Here is a 17,068-nt window from a genome sequence, read left to right as displayed (position 1 = left end):
TTGTTAGTTTATCCCATTTTTATGACAACAAAAAAGTAGATATTACCCATTCTTTTTCTATTCTTAATAATCTGAGAATTTCAGATAAAATGATCTATTTTTCTATGTATGTATCCCTACTTTTCTTGCCAAAAATAATCATTGTATTATTCTACATTAATTTTGCTATGTAGCACTTGGGACAGCACAAATAATTGAATTATCAAATCATATTAAATAAAACATTTGCCCAGTATCAAGCTTCAGTAATAATCTGAATTGTACACTTTATAGGGTCAGAGGAAGCAGATAGAATCTGGGACATAGTAGTTTCCTGTTACTGTGTTTTCACAAAAGAAATGTTCATTTTATTTCAGAATAATAGCTGAGGTCCCCAAATGAAGTTACTGAAGAAGTCTGTGAGTTTCAAACAACCCCAGTTGTTACCTCAGAGAATTATATAATTTCCATTAACTTCTTCAGGTATTATTCATGCTTCATAAATCCATAGATCCCAGTTTCTCTTTACTATTTGGGGACATTCTCCTAATTGCATTTGGGAGAAAATTTTGTTAGAAAATGTCTCTTACTTCTAATTGGAAGTCAGATGACTAAGTGATTAGACTTGGTCATCTGCCTTCTTTTCCTCCCTCTGGGGGCAACCCAGGTAAAGAAAACCAGTGTTCATCAGGCCAGCAGCTGTTTTGTACTTCCTTCACCAGACCTGTAATTTTTATTTGACTATAATAGATTCCCCACAATTTTTTGTGACCCTATGATGTACAGACAGAGCATGCAACTTAGGATAGTGACTTGTCCCACTTCGTGTTAGTCTAGCCTCTGTTTCTGTAGTTGTATTTTCTGCTGCTTTCCTCTTCACTGCCTCCTCCTTCCCACCAAACCACTTTTTCTCTGATTGCTTTTGTCCTTCCATAATCAGTGTTTCATACTTGCTGTCCTTTACAATCCTTGCCCCTTTCTCAATCAGTTAAAAAAAATCACAAATTCCAGCTTCTCCTTCAAGATTGGACACAGGCATCATATACTCCAAAAAAGTCCTCTATCTCACCTCCATGTGAGAAATAATGACCTTTTCTATGCTATGTGAACTTCATGCCTCTCTTGACTGATAGTCTTACCACCCTATATTAACAATTTCTCATGTGATCTTTTTAAATAGGGAGACACCTTGTCTTACTAGTTTATATCACCACATTGAACAATACAATTTCATAAATAAACAAGTTGAACCAAGTGTGATAGCACACACTTGTAATCCCAGCTACTCAGGAGGCTGAGGCAGAAAGATCATAAGTTCAAGTTCAGCCTGTGCAACTTAGTGAGACCCTGTCTCAAAATTTAAAAATTGAAAAGGGATAAGGATGCAGCTTAATAGTAGAGTGCACCTGAGTTCCAGTACCCCCCCACACACCAAAAAAAGTTAAATAAGCAAACAATAGGAATATTCAAAATACTAAATATGCCCCTGATTAGTGAATCATGCTGTTCTATTTAACATCATAGTTTTTCCCCTTAAAAAGTCTATCCAAACTACTGGAGACATGATAAAAATAAGATGGCTAGAACCCTGCTCCCACCTTACAGTGTAGGAAGTGTTGTTTTTTAATTTCTCTAATAGTCTTTTAAATCAGTGTTTCTTCAGTGGACAGGACACTAATTAAAATGCAGATTCCCAGGCTAAACTAAAATGAAACGGAAATGTTTTGAGCATAGGTCCCAGTAATCTGGGTTTTTCTAAGAATGTTTTATGTTGGTCATCATACACACCAGAAGTTTGAGGATCTCAGGCTTACTAATGATAAAATTCCAAATATAAATCAGTAAACTAGAATTTGACTGTCAGGGTATATTTCAGTATGACAAAATCACCAGGCCATAGAGTGTTTCATCATTTTAGCAATTATAGGATTCCATGACAGTACAATAAAAGTAATTTATGCTATAAGAGGAAACAACAGATTTGTCTATGAGCAGCAAAAATATTCAAAATTACACAGGTTTCTCAGTACTTGGTAAACCTCAACTATTCACAAAGTAAAAAAGTTTTTTGAATACTTCTGAATATTTTTTGAGTTTATATTTGTTGTTTTATTTATTAAAGAAGAACAATTAGAATATATACCTATTTTCATTTCTGTTATTTCCCATATATATATACTTTTACCTCTAAGATTGTTTTTTCCTAAAATCAAGAATAAAAATTCTTTATAATTTCCACTCTCCATAGAAAAATTAGTAAATAGAAAATAATGTGTTTGCATTATATTATAGTTCTGGAAGAGGTAAGGTCTCTTATTATTAGTTGAGACATCTTCATGGAGGCAGAAGTGTCTTACTTGCAGTTAAAGGAAAGAGAGAGAGAGAGAGAGAGAGAGAGAGAGAGAGAGAGAGAGAGAGAGAGAGAGAGAGAGAAAGGGGCAGAAGAAGGAGAGAATATTCCCAGTGGGAACTGATATTTAGCATTACAGATGATCATAAAAATAATATATAGGAGAAGGTATTAAGAAAATATTTTTTCTACTTAAATAAAAGAACAAACTTTAATTCTTAGCCAACAATATCTCTACTTATATTCTCTATTGATATAAAGAAAATTTGGCTAGTAGTACGTTTTCTAGACAGGTAGGTCTTCTGGAAAATGCTATCCTCCTTTTGTATATTAATGCCCATTTTTTCCTCAAAAGAGAATATGGGCTAGACTAAATGACTTACATAAATTAATCACTATTGTCAGAACTATAATGTAAATACAATAAAGCAATCGAAATCTGTAGTAATAATCCAGACATGACTTCTTCCCAGGAGGGGTGACAGATGTGTGTTTTTTAAAAAAATAAATGCTCTTAAAACCTAAATACATCTTCATAACAAATGAAATGTGTATTTAGGGAAGTATCTGTGGGTGGTTAGCAATGCTATTCTCCAAGAGGGGAGGTATTTGCTCCTAACTGTGCCGAACAAATTTTTATCAGTTACAAGAGGAATGTTGATACCCTGGAGACAAATCTTATGGTAAAACTCCTCAAAAACATAATCAAAAACAAGAAAATGAAATTAGTTCTTTGATTTCCTTTTAATATCATAAAACAGTATCTTGTAATATTTCCTCTGAATTTAAGCAAAACAAAAGCCAAAGTAATAAGAGTGAATTTTTGTAGAATTCTGTTATCTAAAGACTCTTACAAGGTATTACTAAAACAGCAGGTATGTTCTGTGTTTGTTTTTTGGGGTAGAGCTAAATTCTCCAGTCATTTTATATTTTGGCAAAGCTGGTGATATTACCAAAAAAATGCAAAACAAAAATATTTTACATTATTTTTAACAGACTAACTTAAGGAAGAATATTTGAATAGTCAGTAAATAGAACACCAACATATCTTTGGCTGTAAATTCTTTTCTATAGGAATTAATTCTCTAATTACTGGATTTTGCATTTTCGGGCAATATTAATAGCTCTTTTCTGTGATTATCTCAAGGGAATTTCTGAACCTTACCATGCAGCTAAGTTGTACAATGTTGTTGAGGATTAAAATCACATTCTGTAATATTCTGGTTTAACAGAGTACCTATATTGGTCAAAATTCCTCAGAGAAACAGAACCAATAAATCACACACACACACACACACACACACACACACACCATTTATGTAGGCCTGGCTCATGTGATAATAAAGGCTGCCAAGTACTGAACTCTGCTGACAGCCTGCTTGAGACCCAGGAAGTTCAGATGTTTTATTTTAAGTCCAAAAGCAGAAAAATTTCCAGTTGGAAGACAGACAGGCAGGAGGAATTCCTTCCTATTCAAATGAGTCAGACAATTTCATTTATTTTATTTTATTAATTGGATTTGATTTTTTTTTTTTTTGGTGTTAAGGATGGAATCCAGGGTCTTGTTCATTCCTAGCATGCTAGCATGGCTTGTACTTCTAAGTACATCTCCAGTCAACCTTTTTTTCTTTCCCCATTCCCAATTCTTATGAATTGAATAAGGCCTAGCCACAGTGGAGGGACAATCTACTTTAAACAATCTATTGATTTAAATGTTAAACTCATTTAAAAACACCAGTCACAGAAACACTAGGAATAGTGTTTCACATGACCAGTTCAAGTAGACACATAGAAAAAAACTGTAACAGTATCTGACTTCATGTTAAAAAAGAAAAAAAGAAAAGAAAAGAAAGAAAAGAAAGATCAATCGATCAAGCAAGAAGATACAAATTTTCTTTAGGACTAAAACCTAGGTGTGTTGATCAAAAATGACAAACTCTGGAAGAAATGTTTATTAACTAAAGCAGAAAAGAAGAGATCTTGAGAAATAATAGAGGAGGTTGAGAACTGCATAGAAGGTGAATGCATCCCTTTGTTAGTGAGTCTCTAGATTTTCTTTAGGGGCACAAATTCTCAAATGATGAAAGGGAAAGAAGTTGATGCTTAGAAAAGGAACATTACTTATGAGGCATACCCTTGGTATTCCATTAGGACTTCTCTTTCCATCTCTTCTTTAAGATTTTTTTTTTCAATAATGTTATACAAATAGTGTTAGGCAATACACACAGTGCTATCACATCTTGAGATATCAGGAAGAGAGAAAATAAGGAAGAGCAACAGGAACAATATATCATAAGCACAATTCTATATTCTAGGTTTAGCTGACTATGGAGAAGCTTTTGTTCTCCAAAAATATCTCCTGAACTCAAAATGGAATTGAGAGACTCTATTTTCAGGACAACATAGCCAGTTTGAATAAACAAGAGCTCAACAAGAAGCTAACTACACATTGCTAATGACACTGAGCCACTGATGAAAGAAGCAAAACTCTAACTTATTTCTGATGGAAGAGAGATGAATCAAGATGACTCCATGAATCAAGATTTTCTAAATTAAGAATGCATGTGCACGCACACACACACACACACACACACACACACAGAAATATAAAAAGTATTCAAAAACATAAGCTAAGAAAATTATTGTGCCTGAAAAAACAGGAGAAAATCCCTACTTTGTTTTTCAAATAAAGTTTTAAAACCATAAACTGAAGAATATTTTTAAATTGTTTTCTTCTGATAAAATTGCCAGGCGCATGCCTGTCATCCCAATGGCTCAGGAGGCTGAGGCAGGAGGATGGTTCAAAGCCAGCCTCAGCAAAAGTAAGGTGCTAAGCAACTCAGCAAGATTCTGCCTCTAAATAAAGTACAAAAGAGGGCTAGTGAGGTGGCTCAGTGGTCGAATTTCTCTAAGTTCAATCCCTGGAACCACCCCACCAAAAAAACAAACAAAACAAACAAACAAACAAAACACCTAATAATCTATTTTTTAAAGGTATAAGAGAAATAAATGAAAACCACCTCAATTAAAGTCAAACATAAAAACAAAGAAAACATAATTAAACTGCTTAAAATCAGTGATAAAGACAATCTCGAACAATCGAAGAGCAAGGCACATTATATAGGTAAATATGACAGCAGATTCCTCCCTTGAAACAATTTAAGATGACTCTGGATTAACTTAAGGATTGAAAGAAATAAAAAAAGGAAGAAAATTTGCTCAAATAAAAATAAAATTAAGATATTCTTAGACATGCAAAATCTGAAACAAAACACAAAAATTCAGACATCTGAAGCAACCCAGCAAATCTGTGCTACAAGAAATGTTAAAATAATTCTTTTAGAAAGAAAGAATCCAAATGTATGGATCACCACAAAAGAACAAAGCATAGCAGGAGACGTAACTCGATGGATAACTTATCCAGATTATTTTAATATGTTTAATGAATAGTATTTAAACAAAGCTAATCATGTAATATGGGATATATAACACATACATGAGTAAAATGAATGGCATTAGTAGAATAAATGTCAGCAGAGGAAATTTGTAAGTATACTGCTGTCTCAAATGGAAAATTAAATCAAACCTGCTTTTCCTCCCCAAGTAAATAACCTCCTCTAAAACACTCAGATGGGTTTTAAACCAACATTAAATTACACTTGACTCAACCTACTACTTCTCCATTCTTCTTTACCGGTATTATTGTCCATGACCATTACTGTCTTGAGTAAACCTCTAGTTCACTTAAACCTGTCTGCCTTTTTGAAACTCTACTGGAAAATATGTTCTTTCCTTTTACTATAATTTAAAATAGAACATCTCATTCCTTCATTATACTTTTATTTTTCTTCCCTTCAGTACAGGTAAATAAGAAAGGTTTGCCCAGAGTCTGGAATGGTCTTGGTACCAATTGGTACTGTTTTTAAGGGTCCTTAGTTAAATTAACATAAAGTTTGGTAATTAATTTTATAGTGTTAGTAAAAAGTCCCAAATCACAGCTCAAAATAGTCAGGTGAGAAAAATAATGTCTCTCTGCACTGTAAACAAGATGTTATCCTACTGATACTAACTGCACTAGACTGGCAATTAAAATGGACTTGTCACCTCAGAAAGTCAGTCTTGCTGCAACTAGCCTGAACAAGGGACAGAAGTTTTTATTGCCCCCTAGTAATTTATTCTCAAGTCAGATTCTAAGCAGTGTATCTGATAGATGATACCCAAATCGTGTGCCCAAACTCTGGCAACCATAGTGGTTGAGAAAGTAATTTTAGGAGTATTTCAGCTCTGCCTTGCACTATGACTGATATGATAATATTTATACTATATCGAATCACATACGATAATGGTGATAATATTTCAAGTCCTTAAAATCTGAAAATTTGTTAAGCTATTGGTTTCTAAAGAAAGGCTAATGTGTACCTCAGCATCCAAAATAGAGCATGCTGGATCACCACTTCCATTTTTTTTTGTTTTCTTTTACTTACGTTATTTAACAATTCTGAGTTCTGACATACACCTTAGCATGGTTTATCTTTTCAACAGTGTCTATTTTTCACAAGAAAATACCTTGCACATGTAAAGGCATAAATATCCTCTCCATCTACCAAGTACATTACTTTTACTACCATTTATTTGAAACACATGGACCATTCTTCCTTCAAGTTTTTTCAACTTTAATACAGGCATGAAAGAAAAACTCCCTCCCAAATTAACAATTAAATGAACTGTCACAAAAGGACAGTGGATATGCTATATCTGGAAGACAATAAAAGAAGTGAGGATGTGACTGAGAAATGTACATATTCATTATAAGGAGAATCAAATTTCAGCCCAGGGCAAAATGGCACACACCTATATTCCCAACAACTCAGGAGGCTGAAGCAGGAAGATTAAAACTCCCAGGCTAGACTCAGCAACTTAGTGAGATCCTAAGTAATTTAGCAAACCCTGTCTCAGAATAAAAAATAAATAAAAAGAGCTGGAGACTTTGCTCAGTGGTAAAGGTCCACTATATTCAATCCTCAGTACCAGAGAGAGAGAGAGAGAGAGAGAGAGAGAGAGAGAGAGAGAGAGACAGAGAGACAGAGAGAGAGAGAGAGAGAGAGAGAGAGAGAGATTTAGTTTCAGCCAATTATTTTCATATCATATTACTGATATGGTATTTAAAAATATTTTTTTCAAATAAAAGTTAAAATATGCATTTTTATATGAAATCCCATGAGTTTCTTAGGTTAATAGCAAATATTAAAATTAATAAGCTTAAGCTAATATTTTGTAGTCCAAAAATATGTTTCATAATGTTTCTGTGTATGCATACATAAACTCACAAAAAGTATACATATGCACAACACTCAAATACTCATACACATATATCCCCTCACAAACACACACAATTGTAGGGAAGGATCCTGAGTCTGTAGTTTATTTACAAGATGAATACCTTTATCTAACTGGGACATTGGGCTCTCCTGCTTAGAAATATAAGTATCTGGAAAAAATATATTAGGGAAAACATTTTTTGACATTGTAACTATTGAAGGAAGTCAACATGAGGAGACTGAGACTTAATACAACCAATTTAGCGCAAGAACTTTCTTTCATTATTCCAAATTTGTTAATTTTTATGTGAACAAGCCTTGGTTTGACCTTATTTTTTAGTTTTACTCTTGTTTTTTTTAATCTATCTTTTGAGAATAACTTTGAAATTTACTTTCTCTTTCTTGCCTGTTACAGAAGCTGTATTATTGCCTCGCAATGAAGTTTTCTGCCTCACTGAATCACTTTCACAAACCTTGTATTGAAAGGGAGTAGGGCTCTTTCTTCTCTTCTTTTTCCTTACTCTTTCCACATGAGGACAAAGAGCTCCTTTGAAGGAAGCCTACAGGGCTCAAGATCTCATGAAAGAGGATCGATTGTGCTTTTCTTTTTTACTATAAGCCTCATAAAGCATGAAGTTGCTATTATCAATACCATTATTTTGGGTCAGTTGTGTACAAATTTGAAACTCAGGTTAGACAGAATATGACTTCAAATATAGAAACAATCTAGATTGCCTGCCCTTTGAAGAAAAGTGAGTTCTTAAATTTGAAATTCTCAATAAAAGATATCCAATGCATCTTCTCCTACTATTAAATTTCTTTTGGATGGCAAAAAAAAAAATGAACAGTAAGTTTAACAAAATGCCGATTCTATAGTTTAAAATAATGCTGTGAACATTTAAATCTGTTGTCAATTGTGAAGATATAATACAAACATACAATTATGTCAGAGATAATTTCAATTTATAATTGTCAAGAGTACAACTAACTCTACTAAGGGAGGCATTAAAATGATGGCTTAGTACTTATCTGAAGTGGTGGACATTTACAAGACACTGCAAAAAGGTACTTAACATTTTGTTAAACTCAATATTTAAATCACTAGATAGTACCAGCATACTTTTCTTTCATTAAAGATAGATATTAAAATATATATGAATGATTGCATATCCTGTCATATTTATGTATACATAGCATGTATATGGTATCTAGAGAGATATAACTTCAGAGCCTCTATATTGGAGATCATGATTTATATGTTAACAATGAAGAAAAGAATATTTTCACAGGTAACTGTAATAACATTAAAATTAAATAAATTTTTTATTTAAAATATTTAGAAATATATTAATAATATGATATGTCACCAAAAGAAGAGAAAAAATAAAATGGATCAAATGGAAGCACATAGAGATAAAGGACTAGAAATTTAAAAAGATATAGGTATTTTACATGTGGATCTTTAAGCAAAGATTTAATATTGTTATGGTAACTGGAATCCCATAAACAGAGAAAAGTAGATATAATTCATCAAGTCAAATGTACAAAAATCTCTGCAAAATCCAGAAAACTGTGATTAAATTTTCAATCCATATACAAAAACATCACTAGACACTGCAAAAGACAAAGGAAGAAAATAAATCTTAACTGAATAAGACAAGCTATATTATCTTCAAAGAAGCAATAATAGGAATGAAAGATGAGTTTCAAAAGAAAATGTAAGAAACTAAAAATTCTGAAGTTTTCATAAAGAAACAGTCAACATGATATTTTATATTCAATAAAAATATCCTTCACAAATTAAAGTAAAATAAGTACCTTTTCAAATTTTGGAAGCTTAAGTGTGTTATCAAATAACCATTATTAAGTACAAAACGGCATCTTTGAGGCAGTCATTTTTACTATAACTGTTACTGATATGGCTGATGGTTTTAAAAAATATCATGAAGCTATCATCACAAAACTAATGCATAACACCAGTAAACCTCAGCGGAATACTCCAAATATGTGCTTATTCTTCACATGTCTGAGAATCTTTATCAAGATTTTGGATGATCTCAGTCAGGTTTTTGTTATCTCAGTGGGTCATCTAACTCTTCTACTCCAAGGCCTTTTCTATCTACATTTTTCTCCTTCTTCCGATTTCAGATGTCCTTCTCATTGTACTCATAAAGGAACATAAGGGACCAATCCTGGTCACACAAATACTTTCAGCATGCTTCTTGCATATAATGACATCTGCTATGATCTGAATATGTGGTGCCCCCCAAAAATTCCTGCTAATGGAGTAATATTCAGAAGTAAAATGATCAGTCTGGGGAGTTGTAAACCAGTCAGTCCATCCTAGTTTGAAACTTACTAGATGGTAACTATAGGAAGGTAAGGTGTAGCAGGAAAAGGTGGATCATGGGGAGGACAGGTGCACTGGAAAGTTTTTTTTTTTCTTTCTGTGGTCCCTTTCTCTCTCTCTCTTTCTTTCTGTTTTCTGACCCATCCATGAACTGAGCAGTTCTTCTCTGCAGACTCTTTCCCTATGAAGTTCAGCCTCACCTGTGTCCCAAAGCAATAAAGTTGGCCATCTATGGAATGAGCTCTCTGAAGCTGTAAACCCCCAATTAAACTTTTCCTCTTCTGTTGTATTTGTAGGATGTTTTGGTCACAATGACAAAATAGATAACACAAAGAAGGGCAAAGGAGTACATAAGACAAAGATCAAGAATAGAGTTATCCATGAGTTTATCAAAAAGAAGGTTTCTTTAAAAAAAAAGTACAAATGTGAAGTTAGGGAACAACATACCACCAATTCAAACATGGATTATACTCATGAACAAGTTTTGTAAACAAATGATGACAGATGGTGGTATTCCTGTCATTACGGACTAAGATTCTTGTAATTAGAAATGGATGTGACTCTTCTTTATGGAGAGCGAAAGAAGGATGATGATGCATGAAGGCAGACGTAAAGGATTCAGTAAATAGCTCAAGTAACACACTGCAAGGCATGACAAGAAGGAGGAAACTAGTTAGTACAATGTTTATACGTATAATGGAGCAAAGGCTGAGATTATTTGATGGTTTGAAAAATGCACAAATTATAAGCTATATTATATATTCGGGATAAATGAAATTCAGTTATAACAAGTTACCTGAATTTGGATAACTTTGTCCTTGAAACATCAGACTACAACACATTTCTCAAATTTCTACATTTTATACATGATAAACAGTGATTACTGGGAGAAGGTTTGCAGATATCTTTAGCCATCATTTAACTGAAGTCATTAAGTCAGTTCAACTTGGATGCTTATAGATGTACTGAATTATCTCTAATTTTTTTATGGATTATTGACTTAATGAATTCAAATATGTTTCCACAGATTGAAAATCTTCTAGAAAATAAAGGAGTTAATACTTTTCTTTTACCAACTTGAAAACTTTGTGGAAATCAACCAATATACTTATTTTAGTGTTGAGCATATATTGTTAATTAAAACTCCTGAAATATAATGTTAAATACAAAATTATATTTCAAAATTTTCCATTTCCAGAAATTTTATTTCATTTATTTTAAATGAACCATGAGTGTGCCGTAAGAACAAGCTCTATATAAATCATCCATAGTATTTTATTTTAGCTAAATTAGCTGTAATGTTCTTAATTTCTTAAAGCTCCATTAGACAAATAAAGAATCTGAGACACATATAGGAATCTATCTCCTAAACTTTCCTACAGTTGATTGATGAAGCAAAAAAATTAATCACTATTAAAAGAATACAGTTTTCAATTCATCCAACGGAGGTTGTTGAAATATTAGAATATGTTCATGCAGATTTTTCATATACATATATGGATGTGTGTATGTGTATGTGTGTGTGTGTGTGTGTGTGTATATTGATAGGTACACATTGTTGATAAAAAACATATAAATCCCTAAAGCCATATCTATTAAATCATGAAAAATTGATTATAAAAAAATATTGTTAAAAATGACCAGTCTTTTGTGTGAGAAACTATTTCTTCAGATGACATTTGAAAGAAAACTTGGAAATTACGATAGAAAAAATATATTTTACAAAACAAGCTTTGCAAATTGACAAAAATTACTGCATATGTGAAATAGAAATGTCTCAATGGCTTAGTAAACTAATTGTCTCATAAATCCAGAGGTGAATCATAAATAAAGTCATATAATTTCCAATAAAATCACAGAAAAGCAAAAATGAAACAAAAATTATTTAATTTAGTTATTCAAGAAAGTGAATTCCATTCAAGTTATGTAAATAGGGGCAGAAATCAAAACTAAGTCCAGAACCCTGGTGCCTTGTATCCCAGCAAGAAATCCTTTAGACAACTCCATGGTAACCTTGGGGAGAGGATTCTTGTAGCCATAAAATGCATTATTTTGTTTCTAACTCTTTAGGCTTTGAATCTGGAAGCCTGTGATGGGGAATTGATGTCACAGTTGAGCAGACAAATCTGACAAAATATATGTAACTTTTTTCTTCTGTGAGCCACTTACAGAGAATTTCTGATCATAACAAGTATAGCTTGCATGTCAGAATGTGGCAGGCACACATTGTGTCACTCCCCCAAAATAGCAGAGTTGTCAACACATCTTGATTTCCTCTATAATTAGAGAGAATTTAGTCTATTAACCACTTGAATGCCCAATGGGCAAATGATGTATTCATAAGGTAGCACCTGTAGCAAGAAATGAATTCTGAGAAATCATTTTTATAAAAAAAAAGCAAATTGTATTTAATAAAGTATAGAGCTTCTTTCATAGAAGTATAGCCCTTCTAGGAGAGAGCCTAGATGATATTAGAACAAATTATTGATCAATTTGGGTGAATCTCACATCAGTCAATTCTGGAAAAATAAGACACTTCATTGAAGTAATTGCACAATTTGTGCAATTTAACAGTAATTAATGTAAGATTCATAATTATGACATCAATAATTTTGTTATTAAATCAAAAATATTTCCCATAATTTAAAATATAATTTGAATTTTTCATCCTGAAAAGCAATACTTTTTTAAATACACAAAAAATGCCAATAACAGAATAAAATCATATTCTTACATTGTTTACAATTCAGTATGATTCCCAGCTTTTTCTTACATATAGCTAAAAGTTATGTGTTTTAGAGTCAAAATGCTTTATTGTAATCTAAATATTTTGTCATTAATTTTCCAGAAACTATTTTAATATAATCATATTATGAATACATGAAAAGCAAATTAATCAATTTCCTATTTTAATGCATGCATGTGTTAAATATTTGGCTCATTTAAAAAAATTGATGCATTTCACTTTTTTCTTTTTTTTTCTTGCCTTTTTTTTTATTGGTTGTTCAAAACCCTACAAAGCTCTTGACATATCATATTTCATACATTAGCATACATCAGGTTCACTTTTTTTCAATAGTGGAAAAATTTTTGTCCTGATTGTTTTAAGGAAGAAAATAGTAGATTAGGAGAATTTTAGCAATAAACTTTGAGTAAAGAACATTCTATTAGAAGAACAATTGTTGAAATATTTATCAGTGGTGACATCAAAGCAGTTTACACTCTGAATTTTTCATGTTTTTTTTTTCCATGAAGGGAAGCTTAGGACACATGTGAAAAGTATAGCTAATGGTGCATGATTGGAAATAATAGAGGTATGAAGGTAGTGAGAGTCTCTTTAAGAGAAATCTAGATGTCTTCTGTCTTGAGACAGACATGTTCTTTACATGAGGTTGGGATAAATATGATATTTATGTGACAAGAACTTCAATAAAACAATTTCATTTCATGTTCGTGTCAATCTGATAGATAAGTATTATCACATTACCACTACTGTCACAGAGATCAAGAAATCACAATTCCATAATAATAAATAAAATGATGCTCATATCCATATCACTGAATATGCATATTACTCCTGCACAAAAAGGAAATGAGTTATTTTAGTTTCTTTTGTTATAGTTTTAATGATAAAAGATTAGAGTAAGAAGATTTATAGTTTACGATCCCAAAATCTTAAAGAATGCATCAAGTACATGTGGAAAGGTTGCATAATCTGATGTTTTGGGATATTGTATATTCATACAATAAATGACACTTAGATGAAGTTGGTTGATAATCTTGTTCAATTCTTCTATTTTATTCCTTTTTTGTGTACTTGTATCAACCACTGAGAAAGGGAAGTTGAAACCATCAGTATAATTTTAGACTTGTTTATTTCGTTTTTCGGGCCCATGAGTTCTTGCTTCTTATATGTTGAAGCACCACTATTAAAGGCATAAATGTTTAAAATTATGTCTTCTTGATGAATTTACCTCCTTATCATTTATGTAATTATTTTACTTACTCCTACTAATTACTTTGATACTGAAATGTGCTTATCTAGTATTGATTTATGTTGGCCTGATACATCTTTTCCCACTATTTCACTTTTATACTATTTGTGTGTTGATATTGAAAGTGAGTTTCTTGTAGGCATCGTGTAGTAAGAATTGCTTTTCTATCAAATTTGACTATCTTTAGATCATTAGTAGTTGATGTGATTATTGATATGGTTCAATTGAAATTGACCATTTTTCCACTGATTGTTCTTTCCATTGTTTTTAATTGGTTCTTAATTTTCTCTTGAGTAGTTTTTTATTCCATTTTCTGCTCCTCTGCTCTCTAATTAACTCTTAATTGTTTTGGTTGCATTAGGGTTTATAACTGATAGTATTTGATGAATTATATGATAGTCTTACAACCTAATACTTCTATTTCTCTTTCTTGGCCCTTTTCTTTGATTTCACCTACTTTACTTTTGTACATATTATAAAATCAAGTTTAATAGTTTCTAGAGATTCAATTTTCAGCAATTTCTATTTACAATGACATATTTTTCCAGAATTTTTTATAAACTTGTGGGAGTTGTTTTCAAGGTATGTTTATTGTACCCCAAGAAATGCAAATCAAAGACTTTTGAATATATCTTAAAAAGTAAGAAAATACGATACTATAATCAATGTCAACAGTCCTTGAGAACATAGGCATACAGAAAAGAACTGATGAGATTTTTGATGAGTAAATGCAATTTCAATTTAAAAAGAGGAAGATGAAACTATGTGGTGAATTGAAGAACATACTATCAGTCTCACCAGAATAATTCAAATAGTAATTAGTTGTGTCAATTCTACAAGAATGGAACTATGGATAGTGACACGGAGCTGTACATTTTGGTTATGCACATCATTGGAGATTCTTATTTATTAAAGATAACTAAAGAATTCCAGTATGAAAAGTAAGCTTATAACACCTCTTGTACCCCCCACAATGGATAATTTAATAATTGGAGAAAGCAAAATCCAGCAATAACATGTGTCAGCAACAACAAAAGAAAAAAAATAAGCAACAAAATAAAGACAAATTTCTATAGTGATCATTGAAAAGAGGCAGGTAAATTATATAACAAAAGCTGAGGAAATGATCTCTTCTAGCATTCTCTTTTTCCTCTTCATCAAGAACAGGATGTAAAATTGAGGAAAAACTTCTGAATGATTTCACTTCTTTGTTATGAGGCAGAATGTGTAAGACAGTGGGGATGAAAATAAAATGATATAAAAAGATTTTTGAAGCTCCCAATCCTCCATTTTATGATCACTGATGGAATAGGTTACCTGGGGAGAAGCACATAGCAACTCACATTTAATAGACTCCCTTCCTGTGAATTAAGTAGAGTCAACAGTCAAAATTTAGTTATCTGTTTCTTAGTTTGTCGAGGATGAAAGAGGCAATAGATCCTCTGAAATTGGAGAAAAACACATGCCTTTTTTCTATCAGAAGTAGTCCTTGAAGTTTCCCCCAAATGGCTGGAACAAACTGAAGCCAGAAGGAGCTGGGCCAATGCAGCTGCATGTCAAACATCCAAACATTCTGAATGGTGTAACTTTAAATCTATGAATATTAATTCATTAAGCATTTCCCTTAAGGGTAGTTGCAGAACTAACACACTATTCTAGTTCTCTCAAGTCCAACTATCCTAGATGGTTATTTTTGTCTTCACTTTTCCTCTAAGCTGCCCAATATCTCATCCTTGTTTTCATTCTTGACTTATGATCTTGGAAATTATTTCAGTGAGAAAATTACAGCAATCAGAAGAGAACATCCACATTTTGATACCATCATCCATGTCTTCATGGCAGTGATAATGCACTCTCCTTCTCCACTTATTTTTTGTATACTTTCTCCTTTGCAAGACCAACTCTTCCATTTGAGTGCTGAATTCTGTATCTTTGTGCATGTTTTAGTCTATTTGTACTACTATCACAAAATACCTGAAACAGCAGAAGTTCACTTCTCACTATCTAGAGGCTAGAAAATGCAAGAACAAGATGCCGTATGGATATCTGGTGAGTGTTACCCTCTTTGCTCCAATATGACATCTTGTTACCACGTACTCCAGAGAAGACAAGGGCAGAGCACTCACATGGTAGAAGTCAGTAGTTTTTCTGCCACAAAATAAATATATACAGACTTTTTTTTCATTTTTAATCTTCCTTGACAAAAAAATAAACACAAAAACAGAAACCCTCCAAAAAATGATGCATTAATGTGAGCTTCCCACTTAATTAAATTATATTTGCATCCATCTAATTATTAAATGAATAATCTGATAGCCATCTGAACCTCTTCTTTTCCCCATAGCCCATGTTTTATTCATCAGTAATTCATTTTATCCCTGTATTCAATAGTCAAGTCTCCAATTCCTCTCATTTTAAATCATTCCATTTTTACTTTAGCTTATATTATTCTACCATAATCTTTTTTAAGGCTGTTAAAGAACATATCTTAATAAACCTTACCATGAATTCTGACCTATCATCGTATTTTACCACGCAGAAGCATTTAACACAATCATCCACTCTTTTTTTTTAAATTCTTCTCTTAGATTGCAATTTATTACTCATGATGGTTGTTGTTATTTTCTGTTCCAATCTGATCAATTACATTTTTCTCTCTCTTTTAAAGGGACCAGTTTTCATATTTATAACTTCCAAATATGAGAGTTAGTGGTGTTCACTCCTTGTGTCTCTATTAGAGCTATGTTATCCATTCTTACTAGCCTACAAATTTCTATCTTCAGTTCAGGTTTCGAACTTAACTCTAGATCAATTTATTTAACTGACTCTGTACCACTAAGCCACATTCCCAGCCCTTTCCATTTTTTTTTTTAATTTTAAGTCAGGGCTTCTTCTCTCTATATATATATGTATTGATCTAAAATAGAATGTCCCCCAAATGTCTTAAAACCTGGTCAGCCTTTTACTGAACCCAGAATCTGAGTTCTATGTTCATGAGCTATTAAACTTAGACACCACTTAAACATAATTAAGCATGAATATCAATAAAAACTCTGAAGCTGTCCTAAAGAATCTA

The sequence above is a fragment of the Callospermophilus lateralis genome, chromosome 4 (assembly GCF_048772815.1).
Source record: "Callospermophilus lateralis isolate mCalLat2 chromosome 4, mCalLat2.hap1, whole genome shotgun sequence".
Classification (NCBI taxonomy): Eukaryota; Metazoa; Chordata; class Mammalia; order Rodentia; family Sciuridae; genus Callospermophilus; species Callospermophilus lateralis.
This window is presented reverse-complemented; position numbering follows the sequence as displayed.